Here is a 17,649-nt window from a genome sequence, read left to right on the forward strand (position 1 = left end):
CCCACTTCCCATCCTCCATCCCCAACAAGCAATCTGATATAGATTATATATGTGCAAACATGTTAATATATTTCCACATTAGTCATGTTGTAAGAAAAAGAAACAAAACAAATGGGAAAAACCACAGTATGCAAAAAGCAAGAAGAGAAAATAATATGTTTCGATCTGCATTTGGATTCCACAGTTCTTTCTCTGGATGTGGATAGCATTTTCCATCATGAGTCCATTGAAATTGTCTTGGATCACTGTATTGCTAAGAACTATGTCAGTCATAGTTGATCATCACACTGGGTTGCTGTTATTGTGGACAGTGTTCTCCTGGTTCAGCTCACTTCACGTAAGTCTTTCCAGATTTTCCTGAAATCCTCCTGCTCATTTTTTCTTATTCCACAGTAGTATTTCATTACCTTCACATACCACAACTTGTTCAGCCATTTCCCAATTGATGAACATCCCTTCAATTTCCCATTCTTCGCCACCACAGAAAGAGCTACTATACATGTTTTTTGTACATGTAGGTCATTTTCCCTTTTGTTGTGATCTCTTTGGGATACAAACCTAGTAGTAGTATTGCTGGATCAAAGACACACACGATTTGATTTCCCTTTGAACATGATTCCAAGACATTCTCCAGAATGGGTAGATTAACTCACAACTTCACCAGCGATGCATTAGTTTTTCAATTTTCCTACATTGTCTCTGATATTTATCATTTTCTGTCATATTAGCAATCTGATAAGTGTGAGGTAGTAACTCAGAGATGTTTTAATTTGCATTTCTTTAATCAGTAGTTATTCATAACATTTTTATAGACTCTAGATAGCTTTAATTTCATCAGAAAACTGCCAGTTCATATCCTTTGGCTATCAACTAAGAATTGACTTATATTTTTATGTATTTGACTCAGTTCTTTATATATTTGAGAAATGAGGCCTTTATTGGAAACACTTGCTGTAAAAATTACTTCCCATCTTTCTGCCTTCCTTGTAATCTTGGTTGTGTTGGTTTTGTTTGTACAAATCTTTTTAATTTAACACAATCAGATTATCCATTTTGCATTTCTTAATCTTATCTATCTCTTGTTTGGTCATAGATTCTTCCCTTCTTTATAGATCTTACAGATAAACTATTCCTTGCCCTCCTAATTTGCTTATGTTATCACCCTTTATGTCTAAATCATGTACCCTCTTTGAACTTACCTTGATATTTAGTATGACATGTTCTGTGCCTAGTTTCTGCTATACTATTTTCCAGTTTTCCCAGCAGATTCTGTCAAGAGTTCTCATCCCAGAAGTTGGAGTCTTTGGGTTTATCTAGCAATAGATTACTATAATGATTGGCTACCATGTGTTGTGTGCCTAATACACTCCACTGATTCATTCCTCTGTTTCTTAACCAGTACCAAGTACTTTTGATGATTGATGCTTTATAATGTAGTTTTAGTTCTGGTACAGCTAAGGCACTTTTTTTTTTCACTAATTCACTTGATATTCTTAACCATTTATACTTCAAGATGAATTTTGTCATTTTTTTCTAGCTCCATAAAAATATTTTTGGTAGTTTGATTGGCATGGCATTGAATAAGGAAATTAATTTAGGTAGTTTTGTCATGTTATTATATTAACTCGACCCAGCCATGAGCCATTGATATTCTTCTAATTGTTTAGATATGACTTTTTGTGTAAAAAATGTTCTGTAATTTTGTTCATATAGTTCATGAGAGACTTCAGTTGAGTGTATGGTAATTTATTAATACTTTTATTAAATCCTCATCTGTGATGACTAAGTCATATACAAGTAATATGTATTTGCTTAATAATTAAAAAAACATTTTGGAGTTCAGATTTTCTAAGTTATTAATTCCAAAGTTCCTCATTTGGCCATCTGTTACTGCATAGCTGGAACATAGGACACTGAGTCTGTCTGAGTCCTTGATAAGTATGCTATTTCCACAGGCATTTAATATACTATTTTTTTGGTATAAATCCCATTTTTTTACTCTCTTTGACTTTTTCAATTAGTAAAATTTTTAAAATGTGGTACGGAAATATACTTACATAAATAATAATTATAGCCAGCATTTACATAGCAGTTTTAAAACTTTGTGAAGAGATACATGCATGTATATATGTATACATGTATGTACAATTATATATGCATTATGTATGTGTGTGTATATATATATACACACAGGGTTTTCCAAAAGCCTTAGGTCATGTGTGTATGTGTATAGATACACATACATATATACACATATGTAGATTTATATAGTATATATTAAAACAATTGTGTATATATATAAATACACACATGTGTCTACATGAATACATATACACGTATTTATGTGTATTTCTATATATAAAGAGAGATATACTTAAATAATACTTATAACTAATATTTACATAGCAGTTTAAACTGTGAGGTAAGAGATGCATGTGTGTATATATGTATACATGTATGTATAAGTTTATATGCATGTGTGCATGTTAATGTGTGTATACAGAGTATTCCAAAAGCCTTAGTTCTACATATACACATGTATATTTCTAATAATATATTAAATCTATTATATAGTATATTAAACTATATGTGTATACAGATGTGTGTGCATATATATGCATATATATAAACACATGTGTCTATACAAATACATATATACATGTTTAGGTGTATTTCTATATGTAAAATTTTGTATTAGCAAAATCAGTTTGTATTAGCATATTAACATAAATAAAGACACATGTTTTATAGAACTTTATGAAAAGATATCTGTATATTTACATTTACCATTATGTATCTAATCTGTCTATATGTCTATCTACCTAAAATTTCCTTTATCCTTGAAACATGTTGGTGACATTGTTTTCATTATTTTACAGGTGAAGGATCTGAGGCTATGGTTAAGTTCCTTATCCAGAATCATGCATCTAGTAATTTTTAAGGTAGGATTCAAAGTCAGGACCTGACTTCATTTTTTTTTAAATATAAAAACCTTATCCAGTGGTAGAAGCCATATTCTTAATCAGTTTTTTCTTGGATCCACATGTTGCATAATTTTGTCGTTCCAGTTTGGCCATCTGAAAATGAAGTTTGTTTAAAGCTTAGTTGTTCATTAATTAGATCTTTGTGGAATACTTACTCAATTTAATAGACTGCTAAGAATTTTATAAATACCATTTACTATTTACTTCCTTATACCTACACTATGGGGGTTTAAAGAATAGACTTTTACTTAAGATAAAAAAGGAATATTTCATTGGGAAATTAACATTTGAATATTGCCTTTATATATGATTAAGTTCCTCAGAGGCAGAGAGAGAGAGAGAGAGAGAGAGAGAGAGAGAGAGTAAGGAGACCGTTCCAGGGAGAGGAAATGTGCTGGCCAAAAGTTAGGACAGAAAAGTTCAGAGCATGTTTTTGGACCAGTGAGAAGTCCAGTGTAACTGCTGGCATGTCAGCTATAAGCAAGGAAATAGTGTAATTGCAAAAAAAAAAAACAAAACCAGTGGTGGACAATATGCACAGGGCCTCATATTTCAGATAAAATACTCACTGATTTCATTTGTAATGAGAAATCCTTTAAGGTTACTGAGACATGGAATACTGGAGTGAGAGACTAGAGCCAAGGAGATTGGAAGTCCTTACAAGGCTCCAGGTAATGGGTAATTAGGATCTGAGGGTGCTAGAGGAAGAAGAAGCCGATAAAAGAAGCTGTAAGAGATGTGTTGTTCTACTAGGGCAGTCCTTGGTGACTGATTCAGTGTAGAAGGTAAAGGAGGGGGAGACATAAAGATGGTGGAGTTTCTAGCCTGGGTGTCTCTGGAAAAAAAATGATGCCATGGGAACAAGCGTTGCAGTGGAGCTGGTCTAGGGGTTAAAAAAAGGTAAATTAAATTTAAAGATTGAAAGAATAAGATATTCAAATTACTGCCTATTTTAATAAGTATGTTATCAGTATCAGAAAGGGAAATAATGCTTTTCACTGGGTTTGAGTGTTGCTTACAGTTAAAAATGGAGGGGAAAGTTCAATATGCTAATAAAATCAGTGTTTTAGAAAATGCTTGTTTAGACAGCTTCCTTCATCTCCTCCACCTCCAGGCTGTCCTTCTGGATCTCCCCTCTCTTTGGCTGGCTAAGTGGGGGTGAACAACGGGCTGGGGCATCCCAAGCACATGGGGGACGGACTCTTCCGAGGGCTATGGACTGAGTGAAACTGGAGCTTCAAGTTGATCTGAGAAGCCTATTTGACCTTCAGGCCAGCCGAGCTCAGCCAGGTGCCCCCAGCCCCTGCTAGCCTGGTCATCTGGCAGCCAGGTACCATGGTTTATTTCTTGTCGTCAGAGGTCCGGCAGCTGCTGCACAACAAGTTTGTGGTTGTTCTGGGAGACTCTATCCAGAGGGCCGTGTACAAAGACCTGGTACTTCTGTTGCAGAAAGACTCCCTCCTGACAGAAGCCCAGCTCAGAGTCAAGGGAGAGCTGAGCTTCGAGCACGACCATCTGGTGGCAGGGGGACAGCTGGGTGGGCTACACAATGGGACTCATTATCGGGAGGTCCGCCAGTTCCTGTCCAGTTCAGGCCACCACCTCCTACGATTCTATTTTCTCACTCGAGTCTACTCAGCTTATATGGAGGATGTCCTGACTGAGTTAGAGCATGGGCCACCTCCTGACCTCGTCATCATAAACTCCTGCCTCTGGGACCTCTCCAGGTATGGTGGTGATGCCATTAGAAGTTACCAGGAAAACCTGGAATGTTTATTTGAAAGGATGGAACAAGTGCTGCCTGCCTCCTGCCTTCTGGTCTGGACCCTGGCCATGCCACTGGGTGATCGACTTACAGGAGGCTTTCTGCTGCCCAAGCTGCAGCCAGCATCAGACTCTCTGCGCACAGATGTGTTGGAAGCCAATTTCTACTGTTCGATGCTGGCAGACGGGCACCGCTTTGATGTGCTCGACCTGCATTTCCACTTCCGACATGCAGTTCAGCATCGGCGTTTGGATGGCATCCACTGGGACCAACATGCCCACCGCCACCTCTCACAGCTGCTGCTGGCCCATGTGGCTGAGGCCTGGGGGGTCGAGGCTCCCCGCAGGAGCATCCCTCCTGGGGAATGGAGTGAGGAGCAATCATCCATAGACTATCCAGGCCAAAGGTCCCAGGGGGCTTCATCCTGGCATCCAGACCAGCCCTCTGAGGGGACTGTGCCACCCTGGAGATACCTAGCCCAGGCAGTTGAAGAACCTCATTTGGGGCATCAGCCAGCACTTGCAGCCCAGGAGTGGTCCGTCTTGGAGCAGCCAGTCCAAGGGGCCAGGGAGCCTGCATCCTGGAGATGTTCATCTCAGAGGACTAGGAGGTCTCTTTCCATGGAGGCAGTAGCCCAAGAGACTGCTTGTCCTCTGCCCTGGCTGGATAGGCAGCTCCAGTCCCAGGTCCTGCCTCCATCCCAGGTCCTGCCCTTCCCTGCACCCTTACCCTTCCCTTCACCTCAAGTTCTGCCTCACGACAGCTGCTGCTTCTCAGACAATCCTGCCCTGCCTGGCTGCTTCCCCCTTAACCATACAGCCTCCAGAGATCCCTTACCACCTCCTGCTGTGCTGGATTCCCCACCTGCTCCCCAGGCTCTTGCTCAATCTCCTCCTCACTACGGACAGCGCCACAATTTGGTAATGCAGCGTGTCCATCGCCATGTGCCTAACAACCCCTATAGACGCCCAAGAGAGGGAGGCCTTAGTAGACATTGGTCCAGACCTGGCCAGAAGCAATGAAGGACCTCCTTCCTGCGCAAGGATGTGACTGGACGTACTGACATCATACTTATGGCCAGATTGCCCTTCCTGTGGACATAAGCAGATGGATTGATTTTCACAAGTATATCTGGTTTTTGTTTGTTTGTTTGTTTACCAAGGATATGCCCTCCTGCTGGGGCAGAAGAACCTAAAGGAAAATAAGAAAAAAGAAAATGCTTGTTTTATTTTTCTTCATATTAAAAATATTCTGTGACCTTATTGATGACATTTTGAATTAGAGTATTATCTCAAAATTCCAGTTGACTTTAATATAAAGTGTCTGATTTAGTCCCTAAACTTCTTAAAACTATGTAGTATGTCTTGGTTCAGTAACTTTAAGAAACCAACAGTGTCAATTACATTGCAGTAAATTATGTAATGGATTTATTTTGGGTCCTAGCGATTTCACCTTCAGGAAGGAGAAGGTTGTTTTTTGTTTTTTTGTTTAATAAAAATGTGAAACATTGGCCTCTCTTAAAAAAAACTAATATCTAACTTTAGATGACAATTAGAATAAATTTATGGAAACCTCTTTCAAAAAACATAATGACTGCCTGACTGAATTATTGCAATTAATATGATGGAAAGGAAGAATTATAGGGGAATATTGGTGATGATGGATAAAAGAAAAAAAATCACTCATTTTAACACTGACTTTAATCTCATTTCATATGGATTTTTCATGAAAGACTATTTGAATAAGAATGCAAACTTTTAAAATTAAGTGCTCAAATTCATTGGTGTTCAATAAAATTATGACTAGTTCATTTCTCTGACTTAACTTTAAGCACCTTTAGAAATTGGCTATGAAAATTAGCTTTAGTACTATCAAATTTATTCTCCTCCTGGGTATTGGTGATATGAAATAATTTTGTCTTCTTTCATGAGCATCAACTTCATGTTTCATATAATTGATGGCAAACAGAACTTGATGTATGGACAAAAACAAGCAAGATCATGAAGTAAGCCCTGCTTGTCTTCAGCAGCGTGTTGAAGTCGAAAGATCTAGGATGGGACCCAACTCCACCATTGATTAGTGCTGCGGGGTAGGACTTTACTCTTACTCTCTGTGAAATTCAGTTTCCTCATCTACTTGTGATAACCTAAGAGGGATTCTGTGAAGATTAGTTGAAGTAATGAATGCAAAACACTTGAGGATGTCTCCTGATTATTATATACAGAGCAGGAGGCGAATAAACAGTGGGTGAGACATATATCTGAAGTGTGGTTGTTGGCGTTAAGCTGCTCCAAGAACATTTTGGATTTTATTGCAGTATGATACTGTGTGTGTGCATGCATTACAAGCCAGTGGTCTGGTTATTTGGATGAGGATAGAAACCCTGAGCTCATGATGATCCATTTTTGTGTTTGAAAGATTTGTGCTAGACTGTAACTGGTAGCATGTATTTCACATAGAAGATTCGTCATCATGATTGTCAGCACTTTATTAACATTCAGCATCCTCCAATCTCACCTGTAGCATCTCCCTCTAATCTTCTAATTTATGTGTTTCACATGGTGGGTCTTGCCTTTGAGAGACACCTGACCTCTTATGGGGTGAGGTGAGAGATGGGTTTAAATCAAAATTCTTCTGATCCATGGGTAAGACTCATAAGCTCCCTAAGTCTCAGTTTCCTTAATCCTTTAGATAGGAATAATAATATCTGTAGAATGGCTTCCATTAGGTTGTAAATTTTAAGGCCCAAATCAAATAATATGTATAAAACACTTTGTAAACCTTAGAGGGCTATGTAAATGAACCCCTCCTTGGGGACAGCAGTGAGGGGACTTGACAACCCGATTGTTCAGTTTAAGGTAATTGATCACAGATTTCCTTCCAACAGTAGTCCTCTCCTTTATTGCAAACACTTGTTTAGTATGCAACAAAAATCAACATATTTTTCTGGAGGCAAAACATCTTATAAAAGTACAGCTTTTTTTTCTTTTAATAAACAAGATTTATACAGAGCTGAAAATTCTAGAGGATAAGTGATGCCAAGTGGTCAGGAAGCAGTGAGACAGGTGAATAAAGAGGGGATAATTTCACAGAGTCCCATGATGTAGCCAAGGTAAACAGCAAATTCTGTGCAGGCAGCTCACTCCTTATGTAGGTCAGTGAGCCAGACACGGCTGCAATTGCCCATGATTCTGAAGCACAAAGGGTATGGAGCTTTCTCTCCCAGCCCCACCCAGCAACAACAGGACCTGACTTTAGGAACACATTCCTGAGCTCTCTCTCTTCATGTAAGAGACAGTGTGATTTAAAGGCTAGACTGCTGGGTATGGAACAAAGAAGGGATGGGCTTAAAGCCTAACTCATATTTTAACGATCTGTACGACCCTGGGAATTACTTGGATTCTGTCAGATTCCGTTTAATCATCTGTAAAATGAGGACCTGTAGTCAGGATCAGATGATAGCATAACTATAGAGTGCTTATGGGGATAAGCATTAAACACGCACATGCATTAGCATGGGAAACTCTCTCTCCTAAAGCAGGTCAGAACCTTTTCTCTGCAACTTATTTTTGTAGAGGGCTTTCTAGACCAGAGTTGTCAAATATGCAGCTGGTAGGCCACATGCAGCCTGCAACAATCCCAAGTAGCAGCTCAGTTTTCAGATGAAGTAAACAAAGCTTTCTAGAGCCACGTGAAAAAAAATTCTCTGATTCACTATTGATTTGACAGATGCAAATTAAAACAATTCTGAGGTACTGCCTCATGCCTATTAGATTGGCTAATAAGACAGGAAAGGTAAATGGTAAATGTTGGAGGGGATGTGGGGAAAATGAGACATTAATGCACAGTTGGTCGAGTTGTGAACTGATTCAACCATTCTGTAAGGCAATTTGGAATTATGCCCAAAGGGCCATAAAACCATGCATACCCTTTGACTTAGCAATACCACTGCTAGGGCTGTATCCAAAAAGAGAGAGGAAGAAAAAAAGGAAAAGTCCAAAAATATTTATAAGCAGCTCTTTTCTGGGTACAAAGAATTAGAAATTGAGGGAGTACTCATCAATTAGGGAATGGCTGAACAAGGTGTGGTATGTGATTATGGTGGAACACTATTGTACTATAAGAAATGAAGGCTTTTCCCTCTCCTGCTGCTCAAGGAGCTGGCTGCCACCATGAATGACACTGTAACCATCAGAACCAGGAAGTTCATGACAAACAGAACTTCTTCAGCTTAAACAAATAGAAGTCCCTCATCCTGGAAAGTCCACTGGCCGAGATGTACAAGACAAATCCAAACGTCATTTTTGTCTTTGGATTCAGAACCCATTTTGGTGGTGACAAAACAACAGGCTTTGGCGTGATTTATGATCCCCTTGACTATGCAAAAAAAAAAAAATGAACCAAAGCATAGACTTGCAAGGAAGGCAAGGCCTGTATGAGAAGAAAAAGACATCAAGAAAGCAGTGAAAGGAGCAGAATGAAGAGAGTCAGGAGGGTACTGCAAAGGCAAATGTTGGTGCTGGCAAAAAGAAGGAATAAAAGGCAATAAAAGTTTATCCATGAAGATAAATTTTCACCAGGGCATAAACTATGTAAAACTTCAAAAAAAGAAAGAAGAGAAATGATGAGCAGGATGCTCTCAGAAAAGCCTGGGAAGACTTTTACGGGCTGATGCAAAGTGAAGTGTACTGTGTACAAAGTAACAGCAGTATTGTAAGGTGATCAGCTGTGAATGACTTAGCTGTTCTCAGCAGTACAGTTATCTAAGATAGCTCTGAAAGACTTATTATGAAAAATGCTGTCCATCCCCAGAGAAATATCTGAAGGTGTCTGAATACAGATTGTCTTTTTTTTTTTTTTACTGTATTTATATTTCTTGAGGTATTTTTTTGTGCCTATGTTTTCTTTCACAACATGACTATTATGGAAATGTTTTGCATAACTATACCTCTATAACCTATATCTAATTGCTTGCCTTCTCAAGAGGGAAGGGGTTTGGGGAGGGAGGAGGGGAGAGAATATGGACCTCAAAGTTTTAAAAACAAATGTTAAAAATGTTTCTGCATGTAACTGGGGGGAAATAAAATACTAAATAAATATTCAAAAAATATAAAAATAAAAAGAGGCATCACTATCTGCTTTGCCATTGCACCCCAAGGACCATGGGACCTCTCAATCCTATTTGCAACTAAAATCTTTCTTATGTATTATCTCCCTCTTTAGAATGTGAGCTCCTGGAAACCAGAGACTTTGTGACTTTTTCTGTTTGTATCCCCTGCACTTAGCACAATGCTTTTTATATAGTAAGCACTTCACTTAAGAGCTGTTCATTTTTTTCTTTTTTTTTTTCTTATGTTGAGCACAAAAAAAAAATTTGGTCTACCTACTATACCTGGTTCTGTTCATTTGGGCTAAACAGAACTTGTCCAGCACTTCTTAAACTATGGGTCAATACAACATGCAGTTTGAGAAGTGCCTAAAGGGTCTGCAAGTGGAAAAAGTTTCTGAAGCCCAGGAATCCGTGTCACAAGAAAGCTTTTCAGGTATTTGAAAACATCTCTATTTCATACTTTCCAAAAGAATCAAACAGAACTCACAGTTAGATTTGGGTTCAACTGATGTTCCTCATGGTCACTAATAAGATTCTCATCTTTCAAGTACTTTGGTATGTAAATTAGCCTCTCTTTGAAAGGTATGTGTTAGTTAAATCTCAATAGTTGTTTTGTTCTTTTTCCTTCATTCTAACCAAGGGTTCTAGGATTGCTGTGCCAAGGTCAGGAGGCCAGTGCCTAACAAAATGCATTAAGGGAAGAAAACAAAAAGATTTCACTTTAACAGTTTTGCCCCAAGCCACAATATTTTAGTTTGACTCCGCTTTTGCCAAATCTCCAAATAAAGGCAAAACTTCTTTCTTATCCATCTCCTTCACTGAAGGATTTTTTTCCCCCTAACTAAATCCTATTTGTCTTTGATACATGACTGAAAATCTAATTATTTCAGATTCATTTCAAAGCATTTAATTCATCCTTCATTTCTGACATGATCAGTAGTGGGAAAAGAAATGATTTACTTTGGGAACTTTCCACAGGATTCAATTAAGTAATTTGGAATGCCCTCCAATGATTTGTTTACCAACAAGATGGATGGTCATTAGACTGAGTCCCAGCATGTTTACTAATCCCCCACCTTCCTATCTTTCTTTACACTCCCTTGTGCACTTTCAAGCCTTCCTGTTCTTGGCTCCCTCATTCCAACATGGCAGACAAATTAAATGTCTTTTCTGATGTCAGTGACATATTCCAAATTAAATTCTCTGGGGATGTGTTACTGGTTGCCATTTAGGATAATAAAATCTAAAATTGAATTACCATGGATGTCTCCTAAGGCTCAGTCCTGAGACTTCTTCTCTTTTTTATCTATATCCCCTGCTTGGGCAACCCTATCAGCTTCCATCTCTTAAAATCTCATTCTTTACAGATGATTTATCAATCTGTATACTCTCTTGCAAGAACCAAGTATATACAGTTAAATGCCTGCTGGGCATCTACAGTACTTCATGGCGCTTAGGGCTTTCATAAGTGCTAGTTGATTAAATGAACTCTAAACATCTCAAAACCATTGTGTCTAAAACACAACGTTCATCCTAAACCATCTCCCCATCCAGATTTCTCTGTTTCTTGAGAATTTTACCATTCTTGATGTCATATAGGTTGTCAGTCTCCGTGTACTCACAAACACTTCCCTCTCTCTCACCACCATATATAATCAGTGTCTAGACTTGTTACTTCCTCCTCCATAACTGATCTCACATCCATTCCCTGTTCTTTCCTTCTATGAAGGCCACTTGATTCAGGAACTTGTCGCATCTCTGAAGGCCTGTGAAAAGAGACTACTAACTGTTTCCTCTGTCTCCATCCTCTATGCATCTTCAATTTGTCCTCTCAACCACAAACAAACAATCTGAAATCACAAGACTGACAGTGCCACCCCTTTGTTTAAGAACCATAAGTGGGTAACTATCATATATAAGTAAAGACTTTTCCACTTGGTATTTAATGCCCATCAGAATCAGGCTCCAGCCTATCTTTCTCAGATGACTATATCATACTTTAAATATTCTCTCTCTCTCTCTCTCTCTCTCTCTCTCTCTCCCTCTCTCTCTTTCTCCCTCTGTCCCTCTCTCTCTCTCTCCCCCACCAATTTGCTTTACTCAGTTCCCACTCTGAGTAAATGGATGGGCCAGTGGGCCAATGATGCTCCTTTAAAGATCTGCCTTGTCAGAAATTGAGTTTCGTGGTGAGAGAACAATGACTTTATTGCATATCCAAGGAGAACCTCCATTTACTTAATTAAAATTTATTGTGAAATTGAAGTGAAATAAATTATTTTCTGCGAAGAAGTCAAACACATTTATCTAATCCCTAAGACATCAATATAAACTACTTCTTTTGTGAGGGAAGAGAGAAGGAGAAAAATAGTCATAAGGAAAGAGAAATAAGAAGAAACAAGGAATGAAGGAAGGCAAGAAAGAAAGGAAAGAGCTTGGTAAAGAATGCAAGCTCACTTCTTGGAGAGATACATTTATGGAGGCTATTCTTGATCATATACAGGTGGGTTGACCTCTTAGGTCCAGCCTGACTCTGAAATTCTGTGACTCTTTGGTCCTCTGAAACCAGGTCTTCAGGCTCCAAATTCAGCATCTTTTCTACCACTCCCATTAGTATGATCAGGGGTCAGTAGTAACTAACCAGAAAGAGAAACTATAAACCATTTTCTAAAAGCATTTCATCTGGAAAGACAACACGTTTTTTCCCCCTGCACTGTTATTTTAGTGAGGATGGACACAGGTAGCCATTCTTAAGGAGAGGGTCAGATCACAGGCTTAGGAACCTGGCCTGCAATCACTCTTATCCAACCTGATACAAATTGTAGTAAACTGTGTAAATTTGTTGGTACCTGACTTGTAATGAAATAACTTGGCCATATAAATAAATAAGAAGCTGATACAGCTTTTTTTTATGGTCACTCTTTCCCCCTCGACACAGAACTTTATTGAATTGATATATCAAAGGAGAAGAATAGCTCTTTCCTAATTGAATTTAGAGGTTCCAGCTAAATTTACTATTCCCATTGTTATGTCAAATTAACTTTCACGTTCTGAGCCATCAATCCAGCGTGCCCAGACTCTGAGGTTGATCATAATACAATCAGCTGGGGGAGAAAAGCTATGTACTTACCAAAGCTCCGTAATGCCACAATGGTGGGAGTTTTCATTTTTAATCATTCCCATATTATACCAATGGGCAAAAACATATAACATCTAACTTCCAAGGATTGTCTTTGGGGAAACATAGAGAGATGATAGATAGATAGCTATAGAGATATATATTATATACACATATACATATATACATATCCATACATACGTGTGTGTGATAAGGCTACTAGTAGAAATCATGGCAGCATGGTTGGAGGGGAGGAAAGTAAAGTAACTTTGATTCAGATGGCTGAGAGCTAGCTCCCTAGGGCCACAACACAGTATAATGTCATGCATTTTGAGATGGAAGGCACTTTGCTGTCCATCTAGTCTTATTTTGAAAATGAACAAACTAAAGCTAAGAGAAATTAAGTGATTTTCCCATGGTCACACCGTGTCAGAGATAGGATTTAGCCCAAGGCTTCAGGACTCCAAGGCCAACACTCTATCCAAAATGTCAGTGCCCTTGAGCAGAGAGATTTCATTCTTATTCCAATATAGTCATAGTTTCTGTGACCCCAAGTGTGGATACTCAACAGAGCCCTGAATAGAGGAAGACTGAGACCTGATTTGTATTCTTTTTTTGTCCTTTCTTTGCTTAATATAGTGACTTTGCACCAGCCTTGGGAATTTGGACCACAGGAGCATAAAAGAATACATCTAGGAAAGCAAGAGGTGCCCGAGTCTTCTAGTCCAATCCTATCATTATATCTATAAGGAAACTTGCCTATAGAAGTACAGTGATTTGTTCAAGGACCCACAAGTTATAAAGATCATAGATCGAAGCTGGACGGACCCTCAGAAGTCATATAGTCCAGCCCCTTCAATATATTTATAAGAAATCTACTGCCCAGGGGATGAAGCAACCTCCCAAGGTCACTTATACATGTGTAAGCTTCAGTGGAATAAGGTCTCTAATTAATGGTTTAGGGCATTTCAGAATGAGTGAGGAGGTAGTTCCATCTTTGTAAGCATGCAGGATTTTATTATTTTTCTCTTAAGTCAGTTTATTTCAATTGTCCTTTAATTCAGTGACTCCTATCAGGAATGCCTGATTGCCTAATTTTAGCATTGGATTAAAGTAGCTCAAACTAAACTTGAGATGTGTGAATTTAGGGGATCTACTACCCCATGGTGTACCATTCCAAGCTCGTCTTGGTCTGATGAGCCGCAGTCAGATGTACTATAACTTGACTCTAACATTGTGGTGTCCTCTTGGAGAACAAAGGACAAAACCAATTTTAGACGAAATCCACTAGATGCAAAAATCACATGATATTGTGTATCCTAAGCATGTTATTCTTAATACTACCTAGTCAACATCAGTTTACAATCGTTGGCAGACTTATATGATAACAACCTGTGTAAAAACAGCCTTCAGAAGTTCTGAGACACTTGCGCCCTGTCCCATAGTCAGTAACAGAGAAGTGGTGGATGTCTGTCGGCCTCGTGAACAGGGAAATTGATCGAGCGATCAGTAGGCATCTGTGTAGAGAGCCTACAGCGTTTCAGGTGTCAAAATGTTCTTTACATGCAAAACCTCATTTAATTGCTACGACACCCTGCAAGGTCTGTATTAGAATGTTTTGTCCCCATTTAAGTTTGAGGAAACTGAACTTCAGAAGGGTTTAGTGACCTGCCCAGGATGGTGGCTAGTGATTGTCTGCAGTATGTTTCATCCCAGGGGTTCTTTACTCCCAACTTCTCCCTAGCCACCTTCCAGGACTGTCCCTATGACAAACTGGGCTCTGCTAACCCCAGAGCCAGTGCCATTGCAAGTCTCCTTAATCAGACTCGTCTTTCAGCCCATCCCACCATCCCAAATCCCAAGCCAGTTTATGACATGGCATGTCTAAGAAGGTCCATTGTTCACTAACCCTGTCACCACTTCTAAAAGAGATTTGAAATTACTTATCCATTATTCGTCTGGGAATATAGAAACCCATCTGCCAGCTTCGAACTGTTGATTAAAAAGTGGGGGCCAGCCCAGGGAAAAAGACTGCATGAAGCACAAAGAAGTTTGTGGAGGTGACAAGCTGCTTGGAATCATAATCAGAATATAGTATACTCAAAGTTGTCATGACTATTTGGATAATAAAGCTTTATCTTTCCACATGCTTTTGTGTAAAATATCTCAGGATCTTGCAATTAGTTGGAAACACCTTTGGATCCTGTTTTCCCCTCCTTTGTTATCAATCTTTCTGAGACTTTTTCTCTTCCCAAGAAACCTTTGAAATGGCCAGAAAATAAGGAGATATTTGTTAGGCTGCCTAATGCAAATCAAGATGCCCTCTCTTCCCTCTCTTTTCAAACCTCCCCTTAACAGTGCTGAACAACTGGAGTCTGTCTTCTGATTACAAATGCCTGCTGAAATCCAAGTCACCCTTTTCATTTCCTTTGGGGAGAAATTTTTCTTCAAATACTGCCCATACTTAGTGGGAGGGCATCTCCTTTTTCAGTTATTTCTGCTTTATGCTGTTAAAATTAAGTGAAATATATCTATGTATTTGTAGTCTTGTTTTTCTTCACCTGGAGTGACCTGCATCATCTCCAAAACTCGCCTGTTTGTGAATTCCCTTCAGTGAAGCCCTACAGAGAAGGAAAGCATGTGTTCTGGAAGATCCTTTGGGGTACCTACACCAGCCTCCTTCTTTAATAGATAATAAAAAGGACCCCGAGAGGAAGTTGGTCATCCAAGTTCTCACAGCCAGTGTGGTGACCCTGAGAAGAAAAAGACTACAAGGCTAATATGCAAATATCGTGCAGTTGGTAGACTGCTTCTCAACAGGTGAGGTGTGGGTAAGGGGAAGAGAGGGAGAAAATCTGGAACTCAAAATTAAAAAAAAATAGTGGAGAGAAAAGACCAGCAAAACTGGTCTCAGGATCCAGGTTCAAATCCAGCCTCATTCACTGGAAACCTGTATGTTATTGGATAAGTCAGTTCACCTCCCTCATCCCCAATTTCCTCCTGTCAGACGAGGGAGTTGGATTGGAACAATTTAGCTTTTGTTTGTATGATGTATCTATGTAGTTGTTAGCCTTTTGGCTCCCCCATCAGCCTGTGTGCTTCGTGAAGAGAAGCACTGTTTTTGCCTTTCCTTGTACCTCCAGCACTTATCCCAGTGACTGAAACCTAGTAGGAGCTTAATAAATGCCTTTTGACTGATTGACTGACTCATGAATTCCTTTGGTAATCTGTTGAAGCCTATGAAATCTTTCTCAGATTAATATTTAAATGCATAAAATACATGTGATTATGAAGGAAATCAATTGTGATTATCAGATCTTTTTTTTTTTTTTAAGTTCAGGAACCCTAGTTTAAAAATCCCCAGAGAGGATCCTCTCTAATGACCTTTCTAGTTGTTTAAGAAAACTATATTCCTACCTCAAGGAAAAAGTGCTTATAAGACTGAAAATACTTTAAAATATGACTGTTCATCATTGAGAAGGATCAGTAATGTATAACATGAGCATCATAAAAAAGCCTTTTATAACTTCATAAAAACTGAAAGCCACAGACTCTCAGAGCTAGAGAGAGGCCACAAGTAGCCATCAGGGTCCTGTGAGTGGGCAAGTTTGTAATAAACTGTACCCAACAGGGAGAGATGTCTAGGGCTTGTGACCCTGTAGATAAAGCTGTGGATTTTCAGTTATGGAACCTAACTTAAAAATTTTAGGTTTGTTGTGTCAGCGTGACTTTGGGTGGGTCCCTTAAATTCTGTAGGCCTCAGTTTTAGAACTTTTCAGGTCCACTGATCCCATGAGAGATATTTTTGTCCATTGCCCCCAGTATCTCCTACCAGCCTTTTTGAGGAGGAATGTGTGTAATGGGCAGGTCACTGCACAGGCAGTCAGGAAGAACTGTGTATGGAGTCTGTTTTTAATTGCTAACCCTCCTCACCTCTGCCACATAGAACCCTCATTCCTATATACATAATAGTACACACTTGCATACTGCTTTAACAATCTCAAAGGACATCACAAATTACATCTCATTTTATCCTCACAACAACCCAGTGAGGTAGATATTGCTATTTTCCTCATTTTAAAGGTGAGGAAACTGAGGCAAAAAAAAAGTCAAGTGACTTGCCTAGGCTTGCACAGCTAGTAAGTGCCTAAGACTGAATTTGAACTCAGGTTTTCCTGCATTCAGGACCTTTGATCTACCCACTGTGCCACCTAGTAGAGTTAGCTTCTTTGAGATTTATTTAAAGCACTTCTGACTTTAGGGAGCCTTATCTGATCCTACTGACTGTCAGGACTCGCCCCAAATTTCCTGTTATTATCTGCTGAGGTTCTGCAACCCCTCCTCCTGGTAGAATGTGAACTCCTTGAGGGCACAGACTATTTTTTGTCTTTGAGTGCTTTGCCAGCATCTATCACAGTCCCTGGACTTGCAGACCCTTACTAAGTGGTCATTCCATTGGATAGATCATACTACAATAAAGGTAATACTTGAGTTCAATTTAATGAGCATTTATTACTGTGTATATTCTAAGTGAGACACTGTTAAGCATTGAGATTAGAGAAACGAGTTGTATTATGTTTTTGACTTTAAAAAAATATTGATTCTTTTATAGAAGAGGCCAGAACCCAAAGTCATTGCTGATACAGTTCTACTTACAAATATAAACATAGGAGCA

At 39.0% G+C, this 17,649-nt stretch overlaps 1 pseudogene; it reads left to right on the plus strand.

The window, feature by feature from the left end:
* Positions 1 to 238: 238 nt before the first annotated feature.
* Positions 239 to 6,339, plus strand: LOC138172165 (PC-esterase domain-containing protein 1A pseudogene; annotated as a pseudogene).
* Positions 6,340 to 17,649: the final 11,310 nt, after the last annotated feature.

This window comes from Petaurus breviceps, unplaced genomic scaffold (genome assembly GCF_028583685.1).
Source record: "Petaurus breviceps papuanus isolate PSGF00001 unplaced genomic scaffold, PetGlider_PUasm1.0 490, whole genome shotgun sequence".
Classification (NCBI taxonomy): domain Eukaryota; kingdom Metazoa; phylum Chordata; class Mammalia; order Diprotodontia; family Petauridae; genus Petaurus; species Petaurus breviceps.